At 43.4% G+C, this 23,625-nt stretch overlaps 1 long non-coding RNA gene across 4 annotated transcripts in view; it reads right to left on the bottom strand.

Moving 5' to 3' along the window:
• The window catches only part of LOC135237896 (uncharacterized), a 64,767-nt gene extending 44,301 nt beyond the window's left edge, over nt 1-20,466 (bottom strand). Inside the window, exons 1-3 of one of the 4 annotated variants that reach the window (XR_010324960.1) lie at nt 20,193-20,466; nt 11,256-11,385; nt 1,852-1,997 (exon numbers count right to left, since the gene is read on the bottom strand). This is a non-coding gene — a long non-coding RNA (uncharacterized LOC135237896). Of the gene's footprint in view, nt 1-1,851; nt 1,998-11,151; nt 11,386-16,835; nt 17,068-20,192 lie in introns of those variants that run through there. The other 3 variants (XR_010324958.1, XR_010324961.1, XR_010324959.1) reach the window with 3 other exon arrangements.
• Nucleotides 20,467-23,625: the final 3,159 nt, after the last annotated feature.

Below are 23,625 nucleotides of genomic sequence, written 5' to 3'. Positions count from 1 at the left end.
TCATTCCAACCAATTAATGCTGCCTTAATTGAGTCCAATTACTCATTCAGCCATATGCGTTTAACTGCATTGAAGCACAGAATATAAGAACATTTTTATTTAGACAATGCGGGTCACCATAGACGTCGGGTCACCATTGTGCACAAACCTGCATCCCTAATTCAGCAAATAATTCAACTAATTATATAATCAAGATCTGAGGCTGGAATGAAAACCTGCATACACACGGCCCTCCATGGCACGAGTTTGACACCACTGCATTAGACCACGCGCAGTATAATATCCAGCGCTGCCGCTGCCCTGACAGAGCACATACGAGCCCAGCTGGGCGCACGCGTACTCTGTAAGAGTTGATTTAACGCTGAACAATTTACTGTGTCGTAAAATGGGGCCCACGGACACCCTCCTTACGAACCAGCCGGGCCCCGAACGTACGCTACCCAGCGCCCGGACCCCCGGGCCCCTTCCGCGCAGCTCTCGGTGGGGTTTTCCGTCCCGCGTCACAGGGGCAGTTTGGGAAGCCGGGTACAGCTCTGCGCAGTTCACTGAGCAGAAGCGCGCGTTTGGCGGGAGCCGGTTTCTACAGCGCGGCTGCGACGGGCTCCACGCCGTGAGGGTGTCTCTGTCTCGTGATTTATCCGCGGTTCTCCCTCCCCTTCTCTCTCTCTCTCTCTCTCTCTCTCCCTCTCCCCCTTTTTTTAAAGACTGCAGCTGAGGAGGGGATTAGGCTGCAGTAAAGTGCTGCGTCAGTTCGGCCCCGCTCATAAGAGAATCAATTAAAGCGGACTAATTGCTTCCAATTACACTGCGATGAGCAGCCGATCTGATTACGGCGAGGGAGGCCGGTCAATCCGCTCCCCGCCCGGGCTCTCTCCGCGCTCGCTGGGATTAGACGTCATTTCGGCTAGCGCTCGCGCCCGCGCTCTGGTTCCGCATCTCTGCCGGTCCTCTCGACCACCCCCCCCACTCTGTCAGCCCAACGGTTACCGAGCAACGTACGGCCGCTCTTTTAATGAGTCAGCGTTTTACGGCGCTAAACCTGCCGCGCCGCAGGACCGCGGTACCGCTAGCCGCTCCGGCGGGTTCGCTCGGCGCCCCGCTCTTTCTCCCACCGCCCCCCCCCTTTTCTCTCGTTCCTCCGCGGGTCATCCCGCGCGTAGACCTCCGTCTTCCCATATTCCCAGAACTAATAGAGCAGGTAATAAGAGAGCGCGTCCGGCCTGGAAAGGTCAGCCGCGGATATGTGCTGACGTCCGCATGCTCCTTTATCCGAAGCACGCGGAGACTCGGGGGGGAAGAACAGTGGAGGTAGTGTGAGGATGCCTGCCGAAGGGTGGAGATTTGGAGACGGGCATATCTGGACTGGCTGTCCCTGCTGGGGGTTGGGGGGGGGCGGGGGCAGGGTGGGTTCTGGGGAGCAGATGTCACTCGCTGCCAGAAGGTGACAATAATGAGATTTTAAGGAGGCTACAGAGGTCCCGGGCTGTCTGCAGAATGACCTCCCTCTGCTATAAACACACAATGCCAACCTCAACCGCATCTATCTCCCCTAAGAACACACAGTGCCAACCTCAACCTCATCTACCTCCTAAGAACACACAGTGCCAACCTCAACCTGCTCCCTCTGCTATGAACACACAGCGCCAGCCTCAACTTCCTCTCTCTGCTATGAACACACAGTGCCAACCTCAACTTCCTGCATACGGCGGTTCCTCGTCCTCCAAGGCCGCCCGCTGGACGCCTCTCTTGGCGAGTCTCGGGATGCATGTCCTTACCCGTACCACAGCTTTGATTTTCGATTCAGCGACAAAGTCAAACCGGTTACCTGCCCCCAATCTAGCTTCAATTTACCAGCGGCGGAGGAACCGACCGCACCCCTGTCCGCATCCCGGCGATGCGGCGCGTCCCGAATTTTTCCCCACCCGGCTTCCTGCTCCTCGCTCCCGCGGCGATCGCCGCCCGTTTCCACGGCGATCCGCGCCCCCCATTTTCATTTCCTGGAAAAAAGCAATTTCGCCATTGACACTTTCATATTACCGGGGCCCGGCTCGCGGGTTTCGCCGCGTCTGCGCGCGCCGTAAACGCCGCCGTTACGCCGGTCCTGTAAATCCTAATAAATAAAAGCATCATATTTATTCATAAAGGAGCGACAGAGCCCAAATGAACGGCAATAAATCAGGAGCCGCGCAATTTTACACACAATTCTGCCTCTTATCTGGACCGAGGTGCCCCTGTGCGTCGAACGCTTTTTTATGATCCGCACATTTACATCTCTCATGCATTTTCATCATCTCCGCATGCAGATAATGGCCGTGGTATTATGTATAGATAAGAAAACGCGCGCCTCATTTGTAATGCAAAGCAAAACATTTTTATGACACTGCTTTTATCAACGGCGAAAAAAGAGCGAAGAAATTTAAATGCAACGCATAATATTTTGTACAGATTCCTCTGAATATAATACCTTTGAAATACCCTCTCTTTGTCACGGAATTTGTAGCTGTTAGTTTATAGTGAAATGCATACATCATTTGGTAAGTGGCAAAGAGCATATTCCCACAGATACACAGCACACGCACTGAAAATGAGAAAAATTAGGTGGCTGTTGTGTTTTTACATCTGTATTCCTGCGTGTCTGCAGGAGTGTGATGTCAGCTGGATAAAAAGAACTAATCTGGCAGCTTGCTCCTGGCATTGACCCAGATTTTCCCATAGTGACCTTGCTTCATCTTCATGTGCAGGGCATCCTTCAAACACACGCACACACACACACGCACACACAAATACACACATGCACACATGCAGCTGCACACACACTCATACGAGTGCATACACACACGCATGTGCATCCACGCACCAAACACACACAAAAATGCTCACACACGTACAAACTCTTTTTTTTTGCCATTGATAAAAGCAGTGCATGCACACACACATAAGTTGTCAAAACCCAACAGCTCTGGAACAGGTATTGAGTGTACACTATAGGGCCCATTTACCTACAGACATGCTGGTACTGAGTGTGGACTATAGGGCCCATTTACCTACAGACAGGCTGGTTGTGAGTGTGCACTATAGGGCCCATTCACCAACAGACAGGCTGGTACTGAGTGTACACTATAGGGCCCATTCACCTACAGACATGCTGGTACTGAGTGTGCACTATAGGGCCTATTTACCTACAGACAGGCTGGTACTGAGTGTACACTATAGGGCCCATTCACCTACAGACATGCTGGTACTGAGTGTGCACTATAGGGCACATTCACCTACAGACAGGCTGGTACTCAGTGTGCACTATAAGTCCCATTCACCTACAGACAGGCTGGTACTCAGTGTGCACTATAGGGCCCATTTACCTACTGACATGCTGGTACTGAGTGTGCACTATAGGGCCCATTCACCTACAGACAGGCTGGTACTGAGTGCGCACTATAGGGCACATTCACCTACAGACAGGCTGGTACTCAGTGTGCACTATAGGGCCCATTCACCTACAGACAGGCTGGTACTGAGTGTGCACTATAGGGCCCATTCACCTACAGACAGGCTGGTACTGAGTGTGCACTATAAGGTCCCATTCACCTACAGACATGCTGGTACTGAGTGTGCACTATAGGGCCCATTCACCTACAGACAGGCTGGTACTGAGTGTGCACTATAGGGCCCATTCACCTACAGACAGGCTGGTACTGAGTGTGCACTATAAGGTCCCATTCACCTACAGACAGGCTGGTACTGAGTGTGCACTATAGGGCCCATTCACCTACAGACAGGCTGGTACTGAGTGTGCACTATAGGGCCCATTCACCTACAGACATGCTGGTACTGAGTGTGCACTATAGGGCCCATTCACCTACAGATATGCTGGTACTGAATGTGCACTATAGGGCCCATTCACCTACAGACATGCTGGTACTGAGTGTACACTATAGGTCCCATTCACCTACAGACAGGCTGGTACTGAGTGTGCACTATAGGAAACAGGCTGGTTTCATTTAAATGATTTGGTGCCTGAGACTGCTCTTCATGTGTCAGACATGCTAACAAAGTCTGTTATTCATGTGTCTGCATGATTGATGGGCCTGTTTAACTCTCACTCCAATATTCTCTCCAAACATACACATGTCATTGCTCTTCTTTTTCAATTCCATTAAAATGTCCACGGCTTCACCATAATGCAGTCTGTAACAACTCCTTCACTAAGCAGTGCACAGTCAGTTTTGATTGATTGACTGATTGATTCAAAGTGGTTTTAGAAAAAGTAAAAATGTTAAAGTAAAAAATAAAGGATGTTTGCCACCAAACATTTTTTTTTGCATGTGAGAGCAATCTTCACCATAGCATGGAAATAGAAACAGAGTTGGCCCAAATTTCACTAGTGCGCACTCAATGCAAACCGCAAAACTGGTTGTTAAAAATGGATAATGTTAAAATTTCCGAGCGCATTATACTGTTGTTCAAATTTAACACACAAATCTACAATAAAATAAAAATTGTTATTTTTGAAATACAAGTTCAAATTAAAGTGTACAGTTTCACTATGACATACAGTGTTGTGAAAAGGTATCCTGATTTCCTTCATTATTGCGTACTTGTTACACTGAATGGTTTCGGATCTTTAGACAAAATGTGATATTAGACACAGGGAAGCTGAGTAAACACAAAACACATTTAAAAAAATTTATGTCATTTATTTAATGATAAAAGGTATCAAACTTAATGAAACGGGTACTTTACTGATAATCGCTCAACCATTTCTTCGGCCTGAAATGACTGTGCATGATCTATGATGGTATTCCATCAACCATTTGACTATAATATTGCAGTTGACAGTACAGTGATTTGATAGAATAAATGAATTGATCTGTTTTGATAAAACACAAAATTGTCTTGCAGCAAACTACACTGTAATCAATCTCTAAAAATGAGCAGTTTTTCCTTTTAATTCTTTTTAAAAATAATTCCTTTGTAAAAGAGAATAGTGATCCTTTCTTTTTCATATATTGTACAGTAACTAGACAAAATTATAAAGTGAGGTGTACTGAAAACTGGAAACACAGCAGAAAATTTTTAGAGTGCAGATTCAAACCTGCAACACCTGCTTTAATGCACAATCATAACAAAGCATCTTAGATTACGAATCCAGAGTTTCTTTGCTCCAATGTCCTTCTATATATAGCCCAGTAATAATTATCAATACACACTACTGATAATTAATTTTACATAAGTATTATGTACCCTTAATTGGAGACAACATAAACAGGTATAGCTGTGAAATCTTGTGTAAAGTACCCATGTGCAACCAGGGAGAGGCCGAGGTCAAGAAGCTGGAGGAAGACAGGGCCCCTCAGAGAGTTGGCCATGAACATGGTCACAGAAGTAGACAATATGGTGCTCAAAGGGGAGGACAAGGGCCTTCAAAGAGATGCACAAGGACAGGAGCCCTTCAAAAAGGTGCACACGTACAAGGGCCCTTCAAATAGGTGCATAAGGACAAGGGCCCTTCAAATAGGTGTGCAAGGACAAGGGCCCTTCAAAGAGGTGCATAAGGACAAGGGCCCTTCAAATAGGTGTGTAAGGACAAGGGCCCTTCAAAGAGGTGCATAAGGACAAGGGCCCTTCAAATAGGTGTGCAAGGACAAGGGCCCTTCAAAGAGCTGCACAAGGACAGGGGCCCTTCAAAGAGCTGCACAAGTGGCCACAATGAGAACTTCTGGCAAAATGCAGAAAATGGGCCCAATGCAAAGGAGTAATCTCTGCCTGCGAAAGTGCCAACATTCAAATGATGTTCAGATCTGCTATTTTTATTTTGGACCCTTTTATTTATTATTTATTTTTCCGATTTACAGTAATTGCATACTATTATAGTTAAACTAGTTCCGCAATTAGGGAAATTACAGAGCACAGTATATGCATTAAATGATTTGGATTAATGGTTTGTCACTGCCTCAATAATTCTGATGTGAAAGATGTCTTCAATTATCACTTGCTTACATACAAAAGATGAAAGTGTAATTTAAGTGATGCAATCTATTGCCCTAGGCTGTTTTCTATTCATCACTACAGAAACAGCCATTTTGAAAGATGGCTTAAGCTTTTTCTGCTCTTAGGTAAACTGACTGACATAATTACTTAGCTGTGAAATTATCCTTGATGTGTGTGTTCGTGATTAAACCCAGGTTCATGTGGCATTTCACAATAAATGTTCATTTCGCATGAGTGATGGTTAGGTGAAAGACGTCTTAAAAGGAAATGTGCTACATATACAGTATAATCAGTTTTGAGATTTGTGAGTTTTGAACGGTGAAATTTATGCCAAAGTGATTGAGAAAATGAATTTCCTGACATTCAGGTGCTTGGTTGACTTTCAGTCAAAGTCGTAGCTGTGGATTTAATTTGGAGATATAATGGTCATATACAAAAAAGTATCAAAATAAGTGTAATGTGTGTCATTTAATTAGGCTAAATAATACAGCACGTGAAAAAGATAATGGAGATACATAGACTAGCATATGCAGACAACATAATCCGGCAGGTTAGCCAACTGCATTCAAAAACACATTTTACTGGATCAAGGATACTGCTTTGTGAGAAATAAAGTTTATGAAGGACTTTGCAAATTAGTCAATTAGTCAGTGAGCCAGTGGAGTCGGCACACAACCTCACCTACCCGCTAAACGAATAACTAGCTCTTTCCAGCTCAGCCTCACTTCATATTAATCTGAACGCATCGTGTATGCGCTTTCCTGAAGTGTATTCAGGCCAGCAATTCAGACATAAACGCTGGGCGTAACGACTGAGCGAACGTTTCGGCAGCTTGTGCCCGTCCCCCCGGAGACGGTGGCAGACAGGAAGCCGAGCGACGGCCCCTCGCTGACGCACGCTCTGGGGGGGGGGGGGGAGCCAGCCCTCGCCCACACATCCTTCCCACCTGGCTGCTGCACGCGCTGCTTTAGTAGGTCGCGGCTCGCCGCTCAGGCGTAGCGCGTAACGTGTTCCAGCTCCCCGAGATGCCAGATAACGCGGGGAGCTCTTCTGCCCCCCCGACACCGGCCCCCCCACGGCTCCGCCTGCCCCCGACCTCCATCCTTTACCGCCAACCAGACGGCGCACTTCTGCACCGCGTCCACGTCTTCACAGGCTGGATGCAGCGCAACATTATGGAAATGTGTTATACCGCAATATATTATAAATATGTTGACTTTTTTAATTATATGACAAATACATTTCACTGCAAAGTAACATCTGAAAGAAGAAATAATCTGCATACTTTGCCATATATTTTGTATTACACTATACAACTTACATATAGTATTTCAATACATTTTCAGTATCATCCATTTCTATAACTGCAGACTTATTGTGTAACTCGATATGATCATTTTTGAAAATGGAATAGAGATGGATATATTGCAACATATTTAATGACTGTGAAATATATTTAACAATACATTATTTTAAACTAGACTATGCAATTGCTTAGCCAGGCCCTGGGTACTACCAGGGGGACAATCTCTCCCAGAAACTGAAGGGTTCATCTTTCTGGCCATTAATGATGCAGTGCTCTTGTTTTCCCACAGGTTTCCGTACATACAAAAAAATATCTTAGCTCACACAAATTAAACAAGCTCTATTCCAATGCAATGCTACCCAATGTTCACGAAATAATTTCATGTAACTTGGCCCTATGTTTTCTCATCTTACAGTCTGAAGTTGATTAATTCAATTATTAGCATGATATCACTGATACAGTTATACTGTATATTTTCAAGTTGCCGATAGCCTTTTTGGAGGTGTTTGGCTTTTTGCAATCCAACTTTTCCTTGCGGATTTTCTGTGCCTTTGAACACTTTGAAATACTCTTGCACACAATAGCAGTAGGCTTCTGCCATTTGATGGTGGTTCACATAGAAGCATGGGGCACTACTAGCTGCCCATGAGTGTTTCAACAATGGTGAGTAAGTCAGTCACTCACTCAATCAGTTACAGACGAGGACCGCTCCAGGCTGTACACATATGCACTATATATACAGTATGTACAATTATCATAAGAGATGGAAGCTGTGTGATGCTCATTTCAACTTCTTGCAAATTAATTTCAGAATTTGGTTAATTTTCTTTTTGGTTGGGTTTCCTTCTACCCACTCGCACCCACCCACTCCAAATCCACCAGTTGTTTCTGCTGAGCCTCTGTTGCTTCCAGCTTAATCCCGTGTTTTCCAGTGGATTTGCCCCCCTACCCCCCAATCCCCTTTCAATGGGTTTAAAGTGTGTTAAAGTGTGGGGTCTAGAGAGGACTAAGCCGAGTTTAAACCCTTTAAAAATGGAACCTGAATCTCCTCCCTTCGCATTTCCAGCTGCTGCTGGTTTCATTTCACCAAAGAGTTGCGTTCCAAAGAGCGCAGGAAACAGGATTTGCTGTGCCGTATGTAGAGCAGGAAGCCAGAGCGCCCGTTCGGTTACGTAAGCCAAGCTCTCGAATATGTTTCATTGCCTACCCTCGTTTCATCTTCCATGGGCATTTTATCTCTCCCAGCAGGTTACACCGCTTTTACAGGAAGGACAGATTAACCTCAATACATCTTCAATATATTCATTTCTTAAAACACAACTGCTGATCTATATATATATCCAGCTCACTGATCTATGTGCACACACATGCATACATAAGCACGCATGCAGGCAGGCAGGCATACGGTGCAGTCCATAAGTATTTGGACAGTGACACAGTTTTTGTTGTTTTTCAGTCTCATGATAGCCTGCTTTACTGGCATTGACACGTCTTTGATCCTTATGTTGAGAGACAGCAACAACACACTCCAAATGCAAATGCCACACCAAGAATAAATTATAGGCCATTTGTTACCATTCTTGTGCATAAACTAAGGATTCAATGACACATAGCTAGCCAATAAGCAGCTGAGCAGCCACTTGTCCGATTACTCTTGGTCCCTTAAAATGGGGGGAGTATGTATAAAAAGGGCTGCAATTCCTGCACAGTTCACCCAATAAACTAAAGCTGACAGTCTGCAGTTTAGCCTCATATTCATAGTTTCATTTCAAACCCAAAGTGCTGGAGTACAGAGCAAAAACAACTACATTTGTGTAACTGTTCAAATACTTATGGACTGTGCTGTACATGCATGCACATATACACACATTTACACATATACATACATACATACACTATATGACCAAAAGTATCTGGTCAGCCCTTGGTCTGGGGCTGATTTTCATGGTTTCAAGTTCCTGTGAAAGCAAATTTTAATTCTACAGCATACAATCACTTTCTAGATGATTCTGTGCTTCCCCAACAGTTTTGGGAAAGGCCCTTTCCTGTTTCAGCATGACAATGCTACTGGGCACACAGTGAGGTCCATATAGAAATGGTTTTGTCAAGAATGGTGTGGAAGAACTTGACTGGCCTGCACAGAGCCCTGACATCAACCCCATCCAACACTTTTGGGATCAGTTGGAAAGCCAACTGCGAGCCAGGCCTAATCGCCCAATCAGTGCCCGACCTCACTAATACTTTTCTGGCTGAATGGAAGCAAATCCCTACAGCAATTCTCCAACATCTAGTATAAAGCCTTCCCAGGAGAGTGGAGGTTGTTATAACAGTAAAGGGTGGACCAACTCCATATTAATGCCCATACTTTTGTTTTGAGATGTTGGATGTCAGGTGGCAACATACCATGTCCTGTACATACATGCATGAACACATATACATATATACACACACACATGCATACATACATGCACGCACACATACATACATACTGTACATACATGCATGCACATACACACACATACATACATGCACGTATGCACGTATACTGTCAGGCAAAAAACACTTTATTCGTATTCTCTGACCTCATCCTCTCAGGTGCTCTGTGAAGTGATGCACTTTCAATCTAAGGATAACAAAGAACGTGTTAACGCAGTAGTGTTGCAGCCAAAATTATTTCTACACGAGAACGCTGACCTGATGGTCACCCCGACGACACGCATTACTCGCAACATAACGGGATTTCGCTCTGATTTAAACCAATCGAAACACAGAATATTCATATCTCAGCGTGTGAAGGAATAACTATAAGAACATAAGCGCTTTGCATCTGAAACCGGGTCAAAGCTTGTGATATGCACTTAGTATGAGGGATTAGGGTAAAAAAAAAAATCTTTTTATTTGATTTCTTTTTGTCATCTGGCATCTGTTTGTGGTGTAAACCTTATGTTTGTGGCCTTATGTCCACCTCAGACTCACCAAGATAAATGGAGTAAGGGCAGGGTGTCATGTGACCCGCAACGGCCAATGAACCGCTGGAGAGGAACACTGCTACTGCTCTGCTCCTGACTCTCTCCCTGTTTCATGTCTGCCAGTGCCAGAGCTGACAGTAGAGTCGGGCTTTACAAATGCATCCATACTAGAGGCCTTGTGCCAACTGTGATGGATGCTGAGGTAAAAATAAACAGAGACCAGACCCTGCTGGGAAACAGGAGCACTGTGAATTCCACACATTAAAAAAAGGATTTTATATCAATACAGGAGTTTAGTATTCAGGAAGTGGCCAGTGGTGTTCTAGCTTAGTACGAAAATTCCAGGAGTATTTATGCCAGTCAATAATTCAGTGCTCTAAAGAAGAAGAGAGGGTAAGAGAATAACTGGGTCCCTTTGGCTCATGGGAAGAGTGGATTTTAAAATAATGATCCAAGATAGACGAGTACTGCAACATAATTCTTAAGTCTAGATATAGGAAATAGTGGGTCCAGGAACCTTAAAAGGCAGGAGATTCAAGGCCTGCTGGGAAGGGGCTCTGACAGTTTGTTCATAGCTCATTATATTGATCAACTTATGATACATACTTAAATGCTTCATGTAGTTGCGATATATTGTTGTTTTGGTATACTTTACAAAAGCTTTGGTATACACTAGGTTGTAGCACTTGTACAAAACAACCAGATTTAGACGCCAAAAGGACGTTTTTGTGTTTGCTCGAATTTAGTTTCTTAATTTTATAAAGGCAATTCTGTCCTGGTTCTACTGCAAAGTTACGCAATTGAAAAAAATAGTTTTGCGAGTTTTACCTCGTGCAGACGTAGGCTATTTTAGGAATAGCATTACATTTTAAAACGTAGTACGCCAACTGAAAGCAAGGCTCGTGTATTGTCGGTTTCATGAAAAATGTATAGAAATTAAAAACAGATGCCTTAATGAAGGAAAGGCCACTGACTGGCTGCTGAGGTGTCACCTGCAGTGGCGCTGGATCCAGCTGCTAAACGTGGTGTGCGCGCTCTGGTCGGCTCCGTCAACCGACTCTCTCTCTCTGCGTCTTCCTCCTCTCCTCTGAAGGTACTGCACAACAGGGTGCAGGCAGGGCACTGGATAAAATTCAAACGGAAAACACATCGGATAAAACATTGTAATGTACAGTATCGTGTTAAAGCCAAGTCAATTCAATTATTAGCTAAAGTGTATTTATTGGTTAATTAAAAACACATCTCAAACTCAATCAGTGTTAAAACAGTTGTAGAGTTATTGGAGTAATTGGAGAACATTACACTACATTCAGATAGATAATTCACTGTGGATTAGAGTGTCTGCTATGTAAGCAATACACCAGCGAATGTACGCTCAACATTATTAAGGTACTACATGTAATATAAATAACAAAGCAAAATACTAAACAAATCATGGATTTCTATAGCTAGCTAGCAACAATATATCTAGTTAAAACCATAAATTGTGCAATAACAATCCTGGAGTAGTTAACTACATAAAAAGGGAATAGGAAGAGTGGGAATAGGAAGATGCCAGCTGAATTTCAAAATTAATTCTTGAATCCAAGAGGTGGGTCTTTTGTCTGCAACAGAAGAGGGAGAGTATTTCTCTTCCTTTTTTTAGTGTAGGTAGTTACGTTCCCCATGCACATTTCTGCCCCTAACAGCCATGCAGAAATCATTTTAAAATCTTTTTTCCCCAAACACCTTCTTCCTGGGTTCAGCAGTGTAAATCTCTTTAAAAATACAACTTCGCCCTTTTTAACTGCAAAGTGTGGAAGACGTGCTGGTTTGTTAAATGGAGGCAGAAACTGTAGTTCCTCAGCACTGAGAGGAGGGGCTGATGGAGTGCTTAGTTGCTTCCTAGTAAACTATTACTGTACACTTAGAACGCCTGCCAGCCAAAGGTCTCTGTTGCTAGTTTATAATTCTGAAGTTCCATCGATATTTAGTCAATATACCGTAGACTGTTTTTAAAGCACAGTAGTTAAAAAGGTACAAATAGTATAGCTTAGCAAAATGCAAACAATTGAAGGCATAAGGGTGTTTATAGTAGAAGTTTTTTATGTGACACATACATACACCGATCAGCCACAACACTAAAACCACCTACCAAATATTCTGTAGGTCCCCCTCGTGCCGCCAAAACAGCTCTGACCCGTCGAGGCATGGACTCCACCTCTGACGGTGTCCTCTGGTATATTTGGATTTCTGTATATTTTTGTATCTACTGTATATTTGTATCTGATATTTTGTATCTACTGTAAATTTGTATCTGATTGTGTTACTTTGTTGTCTTTGAATCTGCAACAGTGCAAATTGCCCCCGGGATCAATAAAGTACACTACTACTACTACAACTACTTATTACATTATTGGTTTTTATTACATAAAAATTTTGAAATGGATTACATTGTTGGGAGTTATTACACTATTGGTAGTTTATTACATTATTAGTTGCTACAGGGCTATAAAAAGGTAAGGTGAATTGTTTCCAAATGATTATTAAAACTCTCGACGGGTCAGAGCTGTTTTGGCAGCATGAGGGGGACCTACACAATATTAGGCGGGTGGTTTTAATGTTGTGGCTGATCGGTGTGTGTGTATGTGCATCTTAAAACTGTAGGAACTGTCTGGAAGTACTGTCTGGGATGAAAAGAAAGATTCTGTCGTAGGCCTAATTTGCACTTAGGCAAACAAATACTTGTTATCGGCAAATCTTTCAAAGTTAATTATGATTTATGATCTCTGTCCCAGACTCGGTGATCCAAAGCTCAGTGTTTAAAGCCGTACCATACCTGGCAACCTTCAAAGACTAGATAGGCTGGTTAATTGTTTTTGGTTAGGTAGTTAGGGAGCAGAGTTGCTTGCCTATTTGCAATATCCATTTCCATTACTCATTTCCTTTTTATTATCCTTATCTTTATTCATTGTTACAGTCTGACCTAGACCAGGCTGGAACAAACATAATGATTTTTTAAAATATAGCTAGCATACATTAGTGAGCTAAAATAGGCTATTCCACATACATAGTACTCCTCTTGCCACAGCTAAGTGAACAGCAGCAAAAGCCATATATAGTCAGCTAACTGTGCCTCCATCCATACTGAATAACACATCTACAATAAGCCTAGCTATAAGCCTCATCTCAGTTGTACTAATCGTGCAGAGAAATTGCTAATCTAGCAAAAAATAAATAAATGGAGACAATATTACTATCTTAATTGATTAATGTTATTTAGGCTACTTATGAGCCATATATACACTCCAGGGCATCACAGTCCCCCCGAAAAACCATTATTTTTCTAAATAAAACTCTAATTAGATGTGGGAGAGTATGCCTATGGCCAGCAATAGCCAGCAGTTAATTAGTAGTTTTCGTTCATTGTGGACAAGAATGGGGGGAAAAAACGGTGGAGCAAAATGTAGCAGCCTGTAACGTTCAAACTCGAGTCGTGCGTGAAATTATTTGTTGCCGCTTGGCATATTGTGTCTGGGGTTGGACCAGGTATAGACCTGGCCGAATCTGTACATGAATGGATCTGGCTATTTGTGAGGTTGATCCAGTCATCAGTTTGGATTTGGATCTGGTTGTCAGAGGGTCTGGTCAGGTTTGGGTGTCTGTCATTTGAAAATTAATCCGTGAGTGTGTTCAAGTTCGTGTGGGAAGTCTGCGAGTTGAATTTGGGTTACATGCAACTTTTTGAACCCATTAAGACCTGTAATGTGTACATTGTGAACAAAAGCATGCATCTGCTGTCAATGCAGCAGTGACAAGAGACCACTATCACTAATTCCTGATGGCAATAATTTTATTTTGAACAAAGAGGTGACCTCAGATTTAAAAGTAATTTTAAAAGTCTAGCTCAGAGGAGCACTTGGTCATCATAGGGTTAAGAGGCTAAGGGCTCCAGCCCCCCAAGTCCCCCCCAAAAGGGACTGCCCCTTCTGCACATGCACAGAGGAGATCCTAATCACTTGGTCCTATGAGCCAATCAAAAGGCTTTGTTCTCCCCTCTGTGAGTGGGGCAGTGAGCACAATGCACAGTGGCTCCGCCCATACTGGGGTTCAGCAGGCCGCCATCACAACTCGACTGCCAGTGACATCACAAATTTTTATATTCTTATTGTATATATATATTGAAAAAAACTACAAGTGCTTTGCAGACCCCAAGAACATAACTTTCATGAAAGAATTTGTCATTCCCTCAAAAAAGTAATTTAAATAGAGGACATGAGCAAATGCAGGCTGATGTTGCATCAACAGTATATTTATATGAGATTAAACTACAGGCAGATTTTTGCAGACCAAGCAAAATGGAGCTGAAATGGGTGTGTTCCAGCCTACGTTTCATAACCAATTTCATGCACAATTTCTTCTGTGCTGGATGTGGGTTGAGTGTAAGGTTGTCACAGCTGTCCCTGCCCCAGTAATACTGAAGGTTTAGCACACACCCACAACCTTAAGACATGCCCAGAGCCAGTATATATGAATGTGTGTGCAGTACGTGTCTGTACTATGTTAAAATTGAAATGTATTTCAATTTAGCAATGCTATACATGTATTCTGGCACATTTATATACATACCCAATAACAGTATGTTAAAAGGAATTTATTTTCAATGCAATTGCTAAACGCATCTGACTTTCATTTAACTGCGTATTCTTGCTTCAGTTTTATACACATGAATAAACTGGCATACAATGCAAGCTGAGACAAGATAAAAGGTTCCACTGTATCCCCTGCTACCATTTTCCCCAAACGGATTGAAATTGGAGACTTGCTCATCAAGAGAAAAACTGGGGGGAAAGTTTCAACCCCTGGTTCACTGCAAATTTTTTATTAGCTAAAAAAAAACTATACCTCATTCTCCAAGGTAGGTCTGGAATGAACTTTGACAGCCGCTTAAACTCAGCTGATCTTCTGATCCTGTTTTAGCCTGGGCCTGATTTAGCTTGAGTATGGGCCGGTATAGCCTGGGGTTGGAGGCCAGCTCCGCCAGGCAGACTCCGTAGGCTACATCTAGAATGGCTTTTCTGGGATCACTGCGATCACACAGTTTGCCGCTTCCCGGGGAATCAGAACTAAATACAATGTGCCAGTCTATCTGTTGCGCAGATCTTTTGAGGTCCGGACGCTGCATATCATTTTAGCAGCTCAGCAGGAGGGCGCAGCTGACACTTGGGTGCCTGCTAGTTTGGCCTGCGCATTATCTCTCATGTTGTCTGGTGTTTGGCAATATGTATATATGCAAACAAACTGATTTCAGTCTGTATTTCTGCTGCAGTGTGACAGCTGCAATGGGAACCGCACTGAATAGCGTACATGACGGCAAAGAGCGGGTCGGGGGGGAGGGGGTTCGGAAAAAAAAGACCCCCCATGTCTTTTGTCTTTTTTTGTCACTGGCAGTCAGCTGTCCGTCATGCTGTTTTGCTGCAGAAGAGGAGAAAGAGAGACAGCCCTCCCCGGTCCACTGATGAAGGGTAAGCCGAGCCAAACGCGCCGTCCGCGGCAGCTGCACCCACACAGCGGGGAGCCCAGAGGCAATCTGTTACAAACACAACCTCAAATCCCTGTGCCGAGCGCGCGGGCCCGCCAGCCAGCAGCTCCCAGCACAAAGCTCCGCACTTATTTATTTATTATCCGATGTAACCTGGGCGCAAACATTCGCATAATCCTTCACGCTGGCGTGCATGTTCGCATTAGAGCACCTCTTTCTCTCTGTTGTGTCATCGAGCTTAGAGGTGCACACTGGAGAAGCTGTAGGCTACCGGCTGTCTAGAAGCACGCATTTCTACAAAACTAGACTAAAACTAAAACAAAAATGTCTGCTGCGCCTTCAGGAAAGTGTCTAATTTCTGCCAGGTAAAAGTCAAAGTAATTTACCGATTACGCAGAGAGATTTCCACTGTTTGATATTGAACTGTACGAGTGTTTTCTCTCTGTAAAATAAATGTTTTTTTAAACACCGAAGTTTGTTGGAGCTCTTCTTTTAAAGCCATCCATCCATCTCATTTTTATCTTCACACAACAGTGAAATCCCATGCCACCAGAAAGACGCGGGTCAGCTCCAATATGCCAAATCAAAGGAGGGTAAGATGTAAACAATACAATGCCCCAAAATATGGGTCATGGGTTCAGACTCCATTAATGACCCAAACATTCGATTTAAAAACCATATTCTCACTTACTTTGATTAGGTGAACCAAGCGCACGGACACGCAGTCTGTGCTGTCTTTCCCATTCATTTCGCATTTTTATCCGGCTCACAGGATTCGCAGGCTAAACAGACACCTTTTGACTGGTTTAATAGTAAAGGCGATTTGGATTCTTGTGGCCTAACAATTATGCGGTTTCATTTAGGGATAGTCAGATCGAGGGTTGAATAATTTCTGACCATTAGTAATGCATGGCAACAGTTTGTCCATTGTTTCCAAGGCCATATTAATAAAATAATGATAATATTGATCATATGATGCAGAGTGAAATCAGGTTTAGCTAAATATTTAAACCGTTTCATTCATTTAAGAAACAACGTTAAACTTATTTACCTTTGACCGGAGCGCGTTTGGTTGAGCTCACAGAAACTACGCTCACCCTGGCCTAAGGCACGTGGCTTTGATTTGGAATGGCTCATTGTGACGTGTCACCTTAATTATGCATCTCCGTAATTTACGCATGACTGCCTAGTCTCATCAGGTTTCCCACTCTGGTGAGTAACTGCCCGTATGAACACAAAAGGACCATTGACATCACTGAGCTGCAACAAAGCTAAATGTCACGTGATCTGGAAAATGGGGGTTTTACCATGCTACTTACCATTTTTACTGAGTGACACATCAAACCAACACCGTTGTAAAGCGTAAGTGCGGTAAATGATGCTGTGCATGCCAGTTCATTTTCAGGCGGAGTATCAGTATTTGGAAATCCCACATTTTTGTATTTCTGAAACTAATATGGATGTGCTCCATGTAATTTAAAAGTAGAAGGGTGATCAACACAGTAATTTGGCCATAACGCCTGCAGCTGCCAGGCCTAACTGCAATATCTTGCAACTTAACTTGATAGCTAATTATGTTGAATAATATGTTGATTTGATATTTTCAGTATCAGGCTACAGTATTTATGTACTGTGATACATACGGTAAATTAACAGCAACTATAACTTGTTAGCAAACAAATCATCATGATTTGCAACATCACTGGTGAGCTGTTCTACAGCTGTTTACTGGGAACTGTTGTAAATACACACACAACATTTATTTCATTTTAAATGTAATAAAGGTACATATAACAAAAATGAACTGGCCCCTGAGAACCGAACAAAGCTAAACATTCACAACAGAGGTAATCATTATTTTATTTACCATTCTGAATTCTGCAGTAACCAACAGAACATTTTGAAAGGACACACTGAATAAACACTGAAATGCATTACATGACAGCATGTGATCATACAGGGCACTGTCATTTACTATGTTACAGCGCATGTTTGTGCGGTATCTCTCTCTCATAAAGGGTTTAAATGGTGTCTTTATTTGTGTGACTCACAAGGCTTCAATGGTGTTTCCCTGAGGAAAAAAAGCAATTATAAACCTGGAGAAAGTGTTTGGTTGGGCACAGTGCACAGCATCAAGCCTAGCTATTGCACTGTATGTGTGCTTGTTATATGATCGTAAACATTTTTAGTACGTATGATTTTATCATTTGAAAGGAAGACTAGAGGTGTTTCCAAATAAGAGTGAAAAGAATTGTGTTTGCTCAGCTTGAAATTACAATTAAGCCAAATATTTCCATTGCAGGAAAAAAGCAATACTACATGAAAAAGGCTCATAGGGACTTAATTACTCTTAGATATATTTCTTGTTTATTTTTGTTGGAGGATTAAATTGGAGGCCATCATTTTTATGTTGCAGTACAGATAGACCTTCAAAAACAGAATCTCAATTCAATGTAATTGCATTACGATGTAACGTAACATATAATTATGTTAAAGTGTCGTGTAAATTTAAATGTAAATTTTATTAATGAGCCTATAATTGTATCACGCTTGCTCATGTTCAAAAGTTAGGCAAATGTCTTCATGTTGAAATGAAAGTTGTAAGTGAAACTCTGGTCCTTCTTTAGAGAGCAGTCAGTCTGAGGTTCACAGGAAAGAGGCTGTATGTCACTGCCAGACACAGGTGCATTAGGTTTGTTCTTCTGCACCTCAGAAGATGGGTGAAAAGGGGAGATGGCTTTCTCACTAGTACAGCTGGGGGGGTGGTAGTGGTGGTGGTGGGGGGGGGGCATGCATCCCTCACCAATCCTAGCAGACGGGTTCGCATTTAAGACGGACGGGAACCGGTGCCAAAATAATTCCCCTTGAAATCCCCCTGTAATCCATCAGCCCGGGCCCGCGCCGCGGCGGAGGCAGGTAACGAATCGAGCGACCCTGCGACTGTCCGCAGGAAACCCCGACCTTGCTGCGGGCCGGCGGCCACGAGCGCCCGTACGCCGGCCCTGCCCTGGTCAAGCTCGCGGCGGTAAAAAAAAAAAAAAAACGCCCGTTTCCACGCCGACACTGTGAGCCAATATTGACACGTTTGGCACCGGCGCTGCGGTCAGCCAGTCATTCAAGCCCGCGTCCAAACAGTGCCCTTGGAAATGAGACCGTTCCAGACCCCCCTCTCCCCTTTTTTCCGAGAAACTGTTACCGAATCTGACTAATGGTCCATCCATCCATTCTCTAACCGCTTAGTCCAGGTCAGGGCCGCGGTGGCAAGATGACTAAGATGACGGCCTGAAATACTAAAGTGCCACAAAATGCAAACAAATAAGGGAATGATAGTTGGCAGCGGCAAAGATACTGTAGTAAAATGACCGCAGAATAATAACAAACCACTACAGCAATTTCATTTCCTTTCCTATGAACTATCAGGACGCTAAATTAGTTGAATTTACACGGACTCAAATAGCCCACAGGGTTTAAGTAGTGTAATTATATGCATTTTTCTGTAGGGGGGGGGGGGTTATATACTGCAGTAAATTCCATTAGGGTTAATTGGCCTGGATAGATCCGATCTGAAGCGGCGCGGTGCAGGTAGGCAGAGCTCTCCAAGGGCAAACCCCAGAACGTCCCCGGGGGAGACCTCCGGGGGCATCGGTTTCTCCTCAGCCCTCCGCGCGGCAGCGACCGCAACGAGAGCAGCGACAGCGACGGGGAAACGCCATCAACGCAGGTGTCACTGATGAATTTGGGGCTCCTCCGCCAAGTCGTTTTAATGTCGGCCTCGCCGCGGAGCGAGGACTGGAGCTGGGTTCGGTCCTGGAACCCGCGCGGTAATCCACTTTCACAGTCACGCCTCGCCGTCTCCGCGAGCCGGCTCACCGCGGCTATATAAACACGCGCTCTCTCACTTTCCCCCCCCGAAACTGCGATTACTGCGGCCTGTCAGTGTGATTCCAGCTGCACTGGGAAGAGGAGGCCGCTACACACTGCCGGCGTCCTCCGTCTTCCTTGGGACAACAGCGCCCTCTAAAGGACGGACGTAGTATTATCATATTGCACGGCGGAGGCTACATCAGGGCTGCTCAGCTTCCTGTTCCTGGAGATCGCCCACCCTGCAGGTTTTCATTTAGACGCTAATTTGGCACACCTGATTCTATTAATTAGCAGCTCAAGCTGTTTTATGAGGTGCGCTTTGTTAGGGTTGAAATGAAAACCTAGAGAACGGTAGATCTCCAGGAACAGGGCTGGGCAGCCCCTGGGCTGGATAGAGTGGTAGAGAGCCCTGAGTTGTGTAGCTTAGTTTGCACTGGTCCTGAATAGTCAAATCAATAATTTCTTATGCATATCAACCAATTTATATTTATTTTAGTACACGTCAAGTACGGTTGGTAATTTCATGAGAATGAAATAAACTTACCTGAGTATCTCACTGCTGTATGTTCCCAGATCAGTCGTATGCTTCAGTCTCTGCAGGCATATTCTGCAGAAGCAGGGTCTGCATGTGCAAAGCACGCAAAACCACATCTCTCATCGTTGCAGTACGACCAAATCCATTTACAGGGTCACCCGGTCAGGATACAGCCCGTGGAAAGCCAATATTATATTAAATTACTATCGGGCAATATATCTCAGTCCAGGTACTGGGAGCACTCTGTTGTCTTGTGTCTTACTTCCAGCTGAGTTCTTAATTAGTCAGCTGTGATTAATTAGTCAATTAAGAACCTGACCTGTGTTTGGGAACCTCACTTGACTGGTAGCTGCTGGTAGTTCTTTGCAAAAGAAATGTATGATCACAAGGGTGTTTGCACTCTCAAGAAAGCTAAAGTTAAGTTAAGGTTCTGTTATTTCTGCACTTGCTTTTGTTTATTTATTAAGCGAATTAGCCAGAAAAATTCACCTTAAAGGTAATTAAATAAGAATAATTAGTCGTTCAATTGGATGTTAAAAAATCATTGGGCAAGTAATTCAGTAGTTTGTTCAATTTAATTGAAACAGCTACCGCAGAATTCCTTCAGGCATTGATATAACACAAATGTATTGACATAACCCTTTCACTCTCACCACATAGACAGGAGCATGTGTTAAATACATATCAGTGTGCACTGCTCAAGTCAAGTATATTATTTTAAAGCAGCAAACGCAGCGGGTCACCAGGACCAGGGGAGTCCCGTTCGTTGACTGTGCGCAAAAATCATTCAAACCCGTGTGTGCCAACATTTTCGCTCAAAGGTCTCGTTGTGATTCATGGCCCCCCCCCCATCCCTCCGCTCACAGTGAGCAGTGCGGAATGTGATGAGGACTTATACAAACACTTCGCGAAAGAGAGGAATGAGTGATCTGGGGCGAGAAGTGGTTTAAACTGGGACGCCTTCTCCCCTCACCTCCACCCGTAATGTCTAAAGCAGGGGTGGCCAACCCAGGTCCTGGAGAGCCGCAGGGTCTGCTGGCTTTTGTTTTTACTCGGCACTTAATTGATCAATTAAAGCAGTTGATTACACAGTTAACTCACCTCACCTGGTTTATTTTGTGTAAGTGGTTGTTGTATTTAAGGTCAAAACAAAAACCCGCAGACCCTGCGGCTCCCCAGGACCGGAGTTGGCCACCCCTGGTCTAAAGGGTAATGAAGTCGATACAGCATAAACGGAAAATAAACATTTCAGACTTTCAGACTCTAGCGCAGTTTAGGCGATCCATAGAGACTACATTTGTTCAAGAAATTATTTTAACTGCCATTTTTTTTAGTTTAACACATTTTCAATCTGGTTTAGCTGGTGCAATGTTCATCAGGCCAGACAGCGAGCTAAATAATACATTTTGTCAAACAAAGATATGAAAAAACAAATGCAATGCAGCTATAGATCAGCACTTGGATACATTTGTAAGTCTGCTTCTTCAACATTTTTAGATTGAAAATTTAGATTACAGATTACCTTAGAAAAAAACTATCAAAATGGTCGTGCACAATCACAACACGTCAGATTAGATTGTCCTTAAAATTATGGTTTTTTTACTTTCCAAAAAATAATAATTAGGCAAGCAGCTTTGTGGGGTTTTGGAAATTAGCATATTTAGGAAATTGAAACAATGAACATGGAAATGTTTGTTTGCTTCTTCTGATAATTATATTTTGCAGGGTAGTGAAAAAAGAAAATCGTCCAAAATCTGAATGGCAATACTATGTGTATATGACCATATACTTCGAAGGTTTGCTATATTTTGATAATATATTTAACTCAAGGTATTTCTCAGAATATTGCATTTCCATGAGGATCTAACTGCTTGACGACTGGAACAGCCTAAAAGATGGTGGCGGTCTTTGATCCGGTTCGCTGTGGGGGTTTCCCCTGAAGGGAACGGCGCTAGAGTGAATTTACTCTCTTGGCATGGGGCCAAAGTTTATGATTTATTCAAACTGAAAGCTGAGAGGAAAGGTTTGCGACTGTGCACTCCAGACCGTAACATTAACGATGGCACTGCGGGGCAAAAGGCAGCAGCACAATTCTGTTTGCTCCTGACTGGTCCCATATGCTTATCATATATGACTGGCCCATTTTGGAATTGGTTTAACATTTTACGCCAAATGTGTTTTTGCAGGGTTCCTGAGTGGCACCGTTGGTGAAGGGGCCCAGTAGTCCCAGGATTGGGGCCTGTGTCATTAGCTGATTGCTACATACCACTGTAGCCTAACTGCAGGACATGGCTTAGTGCTGCATTAGCTCCAGCCAATAAGACACCATTTTCCATCAGGTGACCTGGGAGACATACCTTCACTCAGATTAGCGCTAGTTCTCCTGTAGTATTGTGTGGCCTGTAGGGTGTAAAATAGCCACAATAGTGGTCGGCAAACAAATGCTTGTGACTGAACCTGAATGCCCTATTTGTAAATACACCAATAATACAATGTATGCAGATTTGTGTTCCCCCTGAAGCTGACTAATGATATTCAAATTTTTTCTTTATTTATTTGTTGGTAGATCATTGAGATCCCAGTTTAATCAGGAAACAACCAATGATTTGCACATAAAAGTGAGCATTAAAAAATGAGCCACACTTTCCAGTGATGAAAAAAAAACTGGAAATACACTCTCACTTTATGGCTGCGTGTGGGTCCATCGAAAATCGGCTTGGTTCCAAAGCAGCAGTAATGAAATGTAATGAAAAGTAAATGACGGTAAATTCTTGCACACAACAAAAACAAATTTCTCTGCGCATCGACAGACGCATTTGTTAACAGTGCCAGAAGCAGTTTAAAGTGAGCTGGGTCATCAGAAGCTGCTGCTATGTGCACAGACTGCTGCTCTCCTTCCAGTGTCCCCTCACTGATGGCATGTCTTTATGGCATGATAGGGACCATCCTAACGCAGCTAGCTTCATAACACAGTTCACCCCAACAATCCGTCTGGTGCGTTCCTTGGTCTAGTTCCTCTGTATGGAGAAATTCTCCTACACGCCAGTCTTTGTCCTCATGCTATATCTTCTCTCTAGAACCCATTGCACAAATGTTAGGTGTTCAAACACTACCCTTTTGCAACATTAGTTTCTCTGTAGTCAGTACACATAGCACTAACGTAGCCTATGGTATGTAATGCCTTTGAAAAACCAAGAAGGGTTGTATTTTTTCCAGCAGTTTTCTGCTGCAAATGGGTAATTATTATGATGCGTCTTATTTCTTAACATAGAAAAAATTATGATTTTATGAGATTCAGGTTTATAGCTTGTTTGATTGCTAGTTATTAAGTTATAAAAACTGCTGAAACGTGAGTCTGTTAATAAAATGATACTGATGGTGATTTAAATTGGCTAAATTAGAGTAATTTCACTGACTTCAGTCTTAAAACCATACCCATTTC

The sequence above is a fragment of the Anguilla rostrata genome, chromosome 13 (assembly GCF_018555375.3).
Source record: "Anguilla rostrata isolate EN2019 chromosome 13, ASM1855537v3, whole genome shotgun sequence".
Taxonomy (NCBI): domain Eukaryota; kingdom Metazoa; phylum Chordata; class Actinopteri; order Anguilliformes; family Anguillidae; genus Anguilla; species Anguilla rostrata.
This window is presented reverse-complemented; position numbering and strand designations above follow the sequence as displayed.